Raw genomic sequence first — 10,933 nt, 5'->3', positions numbered from 1 at the left:
CACCTTCTGGTGATGAGGACATCTAACCCTGCAGAACCCAAAATTGTGAAGATGGAAAGCACAAAGTCTCCCATTGGCACATTGTTAATGACTATAACTGGGACCACCCCAGCTTTCACATGTTAGTTCCACTACCTGTGTGTTCTTCCCACTGGGGACACAATGCCATAGAGACAATGACACTCCATTCTTGCTCACGCTTCAGCTGTACCTTCAGAAGATTATTGCAGTTCTCTATCAGACTACAGTTTCTAAATAGTGGAATATGTGATACAAAAAATATCTCATGGCAATGGGCCCACTTCCACACATGCTTCAATATGAACTGAGTCTTTGGTCAGACGTTATGTGGATTCTAACACCAATGGTTCAGTTACTCCTTAAGATCCAGATAGTGGTTTTGGCTCAAGCTCTGCAGGCAGAAATGTTAAATTCATTTTATAAATAAGCATCCACTTTTATAAAAATAAACCTGTGAACCTATCAGGATAAAAGGTATCCAATATAACAAGCTTGCTTCCAAATAGACTGTTGGTCTTTGAGTAAGAGCTAAATATTAGGGGATCAGTTTTAATCTCTGCTACTGTTAGATTAGAAATCCATAGTTAGAAGCTTTTAGGTCAAACTTGGTGAATGAGAGTCTGTTTTTGAGCCCATCTGAAGCCTCCACATGGCCAATGTGACCAGCTCTGCTACACTGAGAGTTGAGAAGGTAGTCAATAGAACATGACATTACTAGGCAAAATAGATGGACAGCTATTAAGAGTACTGATGGAAAGAAGGTAAAGAGGTAAACAAGAATCAGAAGGATTTCTAAATCCCAGATCTTGGTTAGTCTGGAGTCTTACTACCTATTGAAAGAAGAGGTGGCCAAGACCTCAAGAGGAAGAATTCAGTTATTTCTCAAAAAGACTCAAAGTCATTTTTCAGATAGCTGTACTCTTAATATTTTGAGGATGGTTAGGTGCAGGATTGGAATTGGAGATACAGACGTGATATGTCCTGTTAAAGTGGGAGCCAGAAGTCTAAAATCAGTTTGAGAAAGTGTTGGTGGGCTGGTTCTTTGAGGAAGCTCTAGGAATAGAATCTTTTTTCCTGCCTTTTCTTGTTTCTAGATGAACTCCTTGGCTCATGTTTCCTTTCTCAAATTAGCCCAACTTCTTGCTTCTGTCATTATATCTGGAACTTTCATCAAATTTCTCTTTGTATGGCTCCTATCAGGACACTGTGATTACATTTAGGGTCTACCCTGATTATTCAACTATATGAGAGATTACATTTGAATTATGTAATCTCTCAACATGAAGATATTTAACTTAATCATATATGAAAAGTCCCTTTTGCCATCAAAGGTAATATTCATGGTTTCTATGGATTAGAGGATGACTGTATTTGGGTGCCATTATTCAGCCTACCACAGAATTATTACTTCCCAGGATCCATAAAGTACATCCCCATGATGTAGGAACTGACAATTTCACAAAGTACAAGATGTGCAGCCTTAAAGGAAATTTTGATACATAGCATTATCTTAAAACTATATGTCCATTTAAGGACATCAACAATAGGTTAGATAAGTAAATTGGGATATATTGAAGCAATGTAAAATATACATGCAATTAAGGTAACAATCTGAAACAATAGAAAAGAATAGGGTGAATCTCAAAAACATAATATTCAACAAAAATGCCAAACACATAGGATTAAATTCAAAAAGGCTATATTTACCTGTTGCTCGAAAATAGTCAAAATAACCTACTGAATTAAAAATCAGCAGTAATTTCTAAAAAGTCCACCAAAAAAACCTCCACGAACGATTGCACCTAATAAACCAATTTAGCAAAGATACAAGATACAAAATCAACACATAAAATTCAGTTGTATGTTTAAACTATAACTATAAGACAATTTGAAAATAACATTGAAAAAACAATTCCTTTTTCAATTGCATCCAAAAGAGCAAAATATCTAGGAACAAACTTGACCAAGGAAGTGCAAAACGGTTACACTGAAAATTGCAAAAACAATTTTGAGAAGAATTAATGATCTAAATAAGTGGAAAGGCAGCATGTATTTATGGGTTAAAAGATTTATTATTAAGATGGCAATGCTACTCAAAGTGACCTACAGAGTTACTGAAATTCCAATCAAAATCTCAATAAGCTTTTTCTTTTTGCAGAAATGAAAGAGTCCATCCTCAAATTCACATGGAATTGCAAGAAGACCCAAATAGCTAAAGAATTATTGAGCAAGAAGAACAAAGCTAGAGGCAGTGTGGTATTGGAATAAGGATGGATGTACTATACAGATCAATGGAATAGAATTAAAAGTTCAGAAATATACCCGTACATCAATGGCCAATAGATTTCAGCAAATATGCCATGAGAATTCAATGGGGAAAAGATAGTTTCTTCAAAAAATGGTGATGTGACAGACAACTAGATATCCATATATAAAAAATATAGATATATACCCACACACAATATGCAAAATTAACTCGAAATAAGCTGGTAACTTAAATATAGAATCAAATTATAAAATGTTTAAAAGAAAACATATGAGTAAGCTTTTATGACCTTTGATTTGGTACAAGATTTTCTGATAAGACATCAAAAGTACAAACAAAAAAATCACTGAAAAATTGGACTTCATCAAATTTAAAAACTTTGTGAATTAAAGAACATTATCAAGAAAGAGAAAATAAAGCCTACAAAATGGGGAAAACATTTTCATATTATATATCTGATGAGAGACTAGTATATAGATATATAAAGAACTCTTACAACTATACACAAACAACTTAATTAAAAATAGACAAAAGACTTAACTAGAAATTTCTCCAAAAAACATATGCAAAGGGCAAATAAGCAAATAAAATGATACTCAATGTCATTAGTCATTAGGGAAATGCAAATCAAAATTACAATAAATTAACACTTTATACTCTTTAGGATAGCAACAACAACAACAAAACTACAGAAAATAAGTGTTGGTAAGGGTGAGGAACTTTAAACACTTGTACATTGTTGGTAGAAATGTAAAATAATGTAGTTACTGTGGAAAATAGTTTGACAGTTTTCCAAAAAGTTAAATATAGATTCACCATATGACCCAACAGTTGTATTCATGAGTATATACCCAAAAGAACTAGTTACAGAGATTTAAAAAATACTTGCACACAAATGTTCATAGCAGCACCATACCCAATAGCCAAAAGAGGGGAGCAACCTAAATAGCCATCAATAAATAGATAACAATAACAAATACATAGATAACTACAACAAATAAATAGATGTAGCATACAGATGTATACAGTCAACCCTTGAACAACACATGTTTGAACTCCAAGAGTCCACTAATGTGCAGCTATTCTACTGCCTCTGTCACCCATGCAACAAGACCAATCTCTCCTTTTCCTACTCCTACTCAACTCCTACTCAATGTCAAGATGAGAATGAAGACCTTTATATGAATATACTTCTATTTAATGAATAGTAAATATGTTTTCTCTTTCTTATGATTGCCTTAATAGCTCCTTCTTCTTTCTTGCTTATTGTAAGAATACAGTTGTAGAATACATACAATATACAAAGTATGCGTTAATCATCTGTTTATGCTAACAGTAAGGTTTTCAGTCAACAGTAGTCTGTTAGTTGTTAATTTGGCAGGGAGTCAAAATATATATGCAGATTTTTGAATGCACAGGGAGTCAGTGCCCCAACCCCTATGTTGTTCACGTCAACTGTACATATAATAGAATATTATTCAGATATGAAAAGGGAAGACTACAGCACTGAGAAATAATACAACATGGATGAACCTCAAAAGCGTCATGCTAAGAGAAAGAAGATAGACACAAAAGTTCACATACTGTGTGATTCCATGTGAAATATCCAGAATAGATAAATCCACAGAGAGAGCAAACAGAGAGAAATATCCAGAATAGATAAATCCACAGAGAGAGAAAACAGAGAGAAATATCCAGAAAAAATAAATCCACAGAGAGAAAAAAGAGAGAGACATATCCAGAATAGATAAATCCACACAGAGAGAAAACATTCCCAGTAGTTATCAGAGACGGGAGAGAGGGAAGAATGAGAAGTGACTACTTCATGGGTGTGAGGTTTTCTCTGGGGGTGATGAAAATATTTTGACATCTGATAAAGGTGGTGGTAGTACAGCATTGTGAATGTACTCATTGCCACTGAATTGTGCATTTTAAACGGATTGATTTTATGTGGTGCAAATTTCACTTTAATTATAAAAAGGGAATCAACTTTTAGAAGCTAACCTTGGGAGAAGGTAGAGGCTGGAAAGGATCACAAGAAAGGCTTCTGGGATGTTGGTAAGTACTCTTTCTGAAATGGGTTACTGGTTTTTAGAAAAATCAATTAGTAAAATTCTTCAAGTTCTATACTAATGATATGTGCACTTTGTAAGTGTTATACTTAAATAAAATAAAATGCTCACTTTTACAAAAAGAAAATATTCTGAAGTATGTATGGTCATTTTCATTTAAGCAACATTGTACAGTATACTACAACCAGTAACTGTGGCACATATGCTGTTGAGTCCTGAAATTGTTACGGCAAATCCTAAACTCTTTCCGTTTCATTATGCCCTAGAGCTCACAAAAGATCCCTGAGACTACTTTATCATCCAGAAATTTTATACTGAGCATTTTTCTCAGTCTGATACTAAAAAACTAAGACAGTTTTTGTTCTTGCAGTTTGCAAATTACTAATAACTGTTGCTTATTAAAAAATTGCATTAACAAACTCACGTCCAAGTGTTGGCTGACGTCAAATATTATGGACGTTAAAAAGAAAGAATGGAATATCAACTGATCTTAAGACAATATAAAGTAAGCTCAAATATTGATTAATGTATTAAACAGCTAATTAGGCTTCTATCCACTGTTTCTGCAGAGCTAGAAAATGTTAAATTTTCTCTCCCTAATGGATTATCACCTTGTCTTGTCTCCAAATGCCTTAAATTATTTTTTGGATAACTCAATTGTTCTATTATTTTTGTTTGACTTAGAAAACAGAACTAAACAATATAGCTAATTGAAAATCTAAACATGAAAGGTATGTCTTACAAAATACACTGCCACTCTCCCAATTGAGCACCTTGCTGTCTCATTAATGCAGTTGTTTAGATGGGTGTGCTATCGGATTAGCAGGACCCTCTTTGTTTCCCTTTGTGTTGATTTTCACAACACCATCTTAGTTGGTAATTTCCCATTTTTCCCTGAGGTTACTCAGCAAAAAAGAAAAGCTGACAACTCTCCTGAAATATTTGTATAAATCCATCTATTTTTTCACTGCATCTGTCACATATCTACCTGAAGGTATGGAATTGGAGCTCTCTTAAAATGTTATGCCTTAGGCCAGTATACTTCTGTTGTGATCAGTGGGGTATCCCCCAAGAGAGCTAGTCACCTAGTTTCTAATTTGTGTTCCTATGCAATCAGCTTGTGGGACACAAAGACACACACTGACACACAGTTGAGTATATATGTATATAAATATTTATGTTTCTGTGATTGTGGAATCTATCACTCATCTATCTATCTATCTGTCTATCTATCCATCCATCCATCCATCATCTCTTTTGAAAATCTTGTACTTTTTATGTGGTATCGATGCCAGTGGAATGCTACGGTGTTTTTACATACTACTCACCTGTTACCCACAAATAGTAGGCATGAAGAAAACACATCAACTATTACTACTACCAGGTGGATTTTAAGCTGCTAAATGCCATGTCTATGTGATGATTAAAACAATTCACATTTAGGACTAACACTGTTTGAGTAGTATGGCAACAAGATTGCTCAAATAGGTCAATTTTACATTTTTATATATTAATAAAAACTATTCATACTATATGCTAGTGTCTGTAACATTAGATTTTCAAGAACTCAACAATCAAAGTCTCCGAAGACAGAGGGTTTTATTCCCTCGCTTTTATTTTCCACTGTATTCCAAAAGTCTGGAACAGTGCTTGGCGGGTAGTAGGGACTCAATACCATTTGTTTAATATGTGAACAAATCCACACATAATTAAAGTTATAAGTGTGAATAATTTTTAAGTTACATGTTTATATAAACTACTACACTAAAATACAAATCAATGAATTAAATATAATATTGATGTGAATTATAAATAATATGTACACATTATTAGTATTTAAATATAAAATTGAGACACTATGTAAAAGTACCACTGTTCTTTAGTACCCTGGTCTCTTTACTAAGTATTAGAACAGTATCTGAAGATTTTTAACACTCAGCAAATAGATTCTGCAAAGACCTGCTACAGCCAAACAGATTATATCCATCTTTATTTCACTAAGCCCACACAAATGTTCTTGGCTTCTTCAGTCTGAAAGATGAAACCGGGTGTGGCAATGCAGGACATCAGATTTTTTTCCCCAATGTAATTTTGGGAGATAAAAAGGAATCAAGAAAAAGAAACCAAATTATATCCTAGTTAAAGAAAACTACACATTTAAAATGCACTTCCATTATTTATAGCTCCTAATATAGCTACGACTAAATTCCAAAGCTATAAAATAAATAGATATGTTTTATTTTATTCTTTTATTGCATCTTCAGGTTTTTCAATAGAGTGAGTCTCATATCTATATTGAATTTTATTAATGGAAACCAAACACATTTGAAATGCACTATTTCTGAATGGCTTGCTCCATTCATTCAGCCATATTACCTGAATATAACACCAAGAACAGCATTATCCACAATAGATTGATTCTCAGTTCAATTTAATAAAAGCGTTACAAAACTTTAAACATACTCATGGATCATCCCTGCTAGAAGTTGCAACACTTTTGGGGAAAAATGGATACAAAATAAATACTTGTCATAGTTCATCTCTGTAAAAAGTTACAACATTTTGGGGAAAATAACACATTGAGTACTGTAAAAATTACAGAAAACTCTAAAATTACAACAAGAAAGTATTAAGTTGAATATAATTAAATGCTAAAGTATATATTATAAACAATAAATTCTTTTTTTTTTTTTTTTTTTTTTGAGACGGAGTCTCGCTCTGTCACCCAGGCTGGAGTGCAGTGGCCGGATCTCAGCTCACTGCAAGCTCCGCCTCCCGGGTTCACGCCATTCTCCTGCCTCAGCCTCCCGAGTAGCTGGGACTACAGGCGCCTGCCACCTCGCCCGGCTAAGTTTTTGTATTTTTAGTAGAGACGGGGTTTCACTGTGTTAGCCAGGATGGTCTCGATCTCCTGACCTCGTGATCCGCCTGTCTCGGCCTCCCAAAGTGCTGGGATTACAGGCTTGAGCCACCTCGCCCGGCCATAAACAATAAATTCTAAGACTAGCTAGGAGAAAGATAAATGCTACCTGGTGTTGCAGGAGGAAGCTTCTTGAAGGTGGTAGAAAACTGTAATAAGCATTTAAGAAGCTGAGAAACTGAGATGGAGCTGTAAATCCTAAAGGCCTGCAAAAGATAAAATACATATTTTAGCTGTGAGAAATCATCACTCTTAAAGTACAAACTTTTTGGAATCCTATTGTTACAGGAAAGGGGTCCAGATTCAGACCTCCAAGAGAGGGTTCTTGGATCTCACGCAAGAAATAATTCAGGGCAAGTCAATAGAATAAAATGAAAGCAAGTTTATTAAGAAAGTAAAGTAATAAAAGAATGGCTACTCCATAGACAGAGCAGCCCTGGGGGCTGCTGGTTGCCCATTTTTATGGTTATTTCTTGACATGCTAAACAAGAGGTGGATTATTCATTCCTCCCATTTTTAGACCATGTAGCATAACCTTCTGACATTGTCATGCTATTTGTAAACTGTCAGAGTGATGGTTGGGAGTGTAGCAGCGAGGACAACCCAGAGGTCACTCTCGTCACCATCTTGGTTTGGGTGGGTTTTAGTTGACTTCTTTACTGCAAACTGTTTTATCAGCAAGGTCTTTATAACCTGTTCTTGTGCCAACCTCCTATCTCATCCTGTGACGTACACTGCCTTAACCATCTGGGAATGCAGCCCAGTAGGTCTTAGCCTCATTTTACACAGCCCCTATTCAAGATGGAGTTGCTCTGGTTCAAACAACTCTGACACTATAAAAGCACCAAGTATTTAGCGCTCCCTGGATGACTTCTCTGTACTGTGCCTTAGAACTCAAAATATAGATAGGTAGAAGGGGAACAACAGTAATAGTTGTAGGCTATCACCTCTGGATCTAATCAGGGATTCTGTTAAATTCTTTCAAAACAAACAAATGAAGAGCTTTATGTTAGCGATGACTTAGTCCATTTTTTGTTGCTATAACAGAATACTTATGATTGGGTAATTTACAAAGAATAGAGGTGGATTTCTTACAGTTTTGGATTCTGGGAAGTCCAAAGTCCAGGGCACTGCTTCTGGCAAGGGATTTCTTTCAGTGTCATCCACGGCAGAAGGAAGAAGGGCAAAGAAGTACATTAGAGAGAGAGAGATAACTGAACTTGAACTCACATTCATTACAAACTCACTCTCAAAATAAGGAACACACTCCCTCAATAACAACTTTAATCCATTCACGAAGGAAGAGCCCTCATGACTTAATCACCTGTAAAGGTCCTACCTCTCAATACTGCTGCATTGGGGATTAAGTTTCCAACACTTAAGTTTCCAACACGTGCTTTTTGACGCGCACATTCAAACCATAGCAGCAATGTGTTCCTAAAGCTATGTATGCATCTCATATACTTTATGTATTTGAAGATCTCTGAAAATGCTGACTGTAAAGACTACACTATAGATAACATCCATATTAAGAGGTAAAAATCATGAATTATACGAATTCACATTCTGTGTATAATTACAATACGTTGGAGTAGATGCTGACTTATCTATAGAATTTCTGAATTTGATTCCCTGTGATTAAATCAAAGATCATGAAATTTAAACATGCTTGTATAGGTAAATTTAGTTCCATATTTACAGTTACTGAGCAAAAGTTATATCAAATCTATCCGCAAAAATTTTGGAAAGTTTCTTGTTTTAATAATTTGAGTATTTGTGAAGTTTTCTTCCTTCATTCATCAATGATTCCTAGAACATACTAATAAAATTACTTACTGTTCCACTGATAATAAGATATAAACTTGCTTTTCTCCTAAAGAGTATTTACTCAAAAAAGCAATCGGAAACATTAAAGGTAATGTTTAACAGTGGTCACATATTATCTCACTATTGTAACGATCACTGTTTGGTTGGAAATTGTGTAGTCAGCATGTACATATTTTGCCGTAAAAAATTCCCTTTTTTCTCCCATTTTAAAAAATACTAATGATAAGCATTTTAAAGATGCTCAGCGGGATTCATAGTAATCAGTGTAACTATGGTGACTTAGCTAAATGTATTTTTGTAGATTAAAGTGTGGCATTATTGAATTTTAATGTGTCTCCCTTTCTGATTTGTAATATAATTCTATATTATATTTTAAAATTTGCCTTATCACAGGTTGATTTCTCTAAATAGTATGTGCTGAAATGAAGCTAAGAGTACAAAATATTTATTGGAGAGTAGTAACACACAGGAGACACAGGATTTGGCAGAAGTCCTAAACCATGGTGAAGACCTGCTAAAGTCTGTTAGTCCAAAGGGGAGCTCTAAAGTAAATATAAGCCATAAATAGGGAGCCTCACACTGGATGGAAATGGCCAAGCCCTTTTACAACCACCTTCTCCTTCAGACACTGCCTGCAATTCACCCTGGGAAAGCAAAACCTCAACTGTTTCTGCCTCATTCAGTCTTTGTCAGTCCCTTAAGAAGATTGAGATTTCAACTTGTAACTGTTGAAGCAAAACCTAAAGTGGCTAATAATGGGAGTTTGTCACAACTATCTTAACACAAATATAAAATATTTGCACGAACTGTAATAACCTTTTATTGATAAATTAAAAATGTATCAATAAAATACAGACTTCAATAACACTAGTAAAAAATCTTTTCACTTTTCTTAAGCAATTCAGAATAGGTCATCTTTCATTTTAGTTCCCACACTTGATCCTTAGAAGAAAAAAAAATCTTCTTTTCTTTGTTATAATGCAAAGCTTTACTTTAACATAAAAAGGAAAAAGGGAAGACTGGCTGAGAAAAAAAAACTCTAAAAACTATCTAGCATATTCTAAAGATAATTCATGCATTTAAGATCATTTGAACAGTACATTGCCTTTAGTTATAAAGAGAAATGTGAAACTATTTTTACAATTAATTACATTTATCAGCAGGAAATAAAATGTACCAAAATTGACCTGTATATGAGTGATGGTTGTAACAGAGTTATTGATTTTTCCTGTTGGGAATGTCATCCAAAACTGGCATGATCTATTCAAGCAAACTCAAAATCCAAACAATGTCTTCAAAGGTAGGCATGTTGTTCACAATGGTTCCTGCTGTTTTCTATGAATGGGCAGTAATATTCTCTATAGCATTAGCCCTTGGAAATTAAAATGGCCTTTATTGAAAACATAGAAGTCTGTCAAAATGCTATGGTTTTTTTTATAAGGAACACTGCTAATCCTATAAAAAGGCTTCTCCCTCTCACCTAATCACTACAATTATGCCTCTAAACTAACAGAAAGATACCAAATTTAATCTCTGATCAAGTATCACAGCGACTAAAAAGGGAATTAACTTACTTGCAAGGGAGTGGAGAGAACATACTACACTTTGGACATTGGGCATGCTGCATTCTGTCTTAAAGTAATTTAAGAAATAAAATTTATGAGAATTCTTCTGGGAATAAATATTATACAGTAGACTTCAAAGAGAAATGCCTTGCTGTGAGTCACAGGCATATGCAAAGGACAATTTGAAACTGCCTTAAATGAATCTTATTTAGGGAGAATTACAGACTAGAAGAAAACTCAAGATCAGAATTTGGAGGAAGCT

At 34.5% G+C, this 10,933-nt stretch overlaps 1 long non-coding RNA gene across 1 annotated transcript; it reads left to right on the top strand.

Annotated features, from left to right (window-relative positions):
* The first annotated feature begins 4,063 nt into the window (after positions 1–4,063).
* LOC144340099 (uncharacterized) lies at positions 4,064–10,515 on the top strand. Its single transcript, XR_013415825.1, has 3 exons — positions 4,064–4,345; positions 7,800–7,915; positions 9,500–10,515. It is a non-coding gene; the product is annotated as an uncharacterized LOC144340099 (long non-coding RNA).
* The last annotated feature ends 418 nt before the right edge of the window (positions 10,516–10,933 follow it).

This window comes from Macaca mulatta, chromosome 3 (assembly GCF_049350105.2).
Source record: "Macaca mulatta isolate MMU2019108-1 chromosome 3, T2T-MMU8v2.0, whole genome shotgun sequence".
NCBI classification, from domain to species: Eukaryota; Metazoa; Chordata; class Mammalia; order Primates; family Cercopithecidae; genus Macaca; species Macaca mulatta.
The sequence above is the reverse complement of the archived record's forward strand: the minus strand, read 5'-3'. Positions and strand labels throughout refer to the sequence as shown.